Genomic DNA, 235 nt, shown 5'->3' with positions numbered 1-235 from the left:
CCCTTTCCTCCCTCCCTCCTCTCCGCACCTCGCTTATGTTATTCTTTTCCCCGTCCGACTGCGGTCCCCACGGCCACTGTCACTCGGCCAATGCCATGTCGATATCCCTGCTCTCCCGCGCAGTCGAACGGAAGGGACGACCAGGAGGCAAAAGTAAAGCATTGAAACGAACTTCCATTTGCGTGTTGTTGACCCTCCGCTGCAGGAACCAATCCCGGCGGACAAAGGCCGGGAT

The sequence above is a fragment of the Penaeus monodon genome, chromosome 32, assembly GCF_015228065.2.
Source record: "Penaeus monodon isolate SGIC_2016 chromosome 32, NSTDA_Pmon_1, whole genome shotgun sequence".
Classification (NCBI taxonomy): domain Eukaryota; kingdom Metazoa; phylum Arthropoda; class Malacostraca; order Decapoda; family Penaeidae; genus Penaeus; species Penaeus monodon.
Note: the sequence above shows the minus strand (reverse complement) of the source record.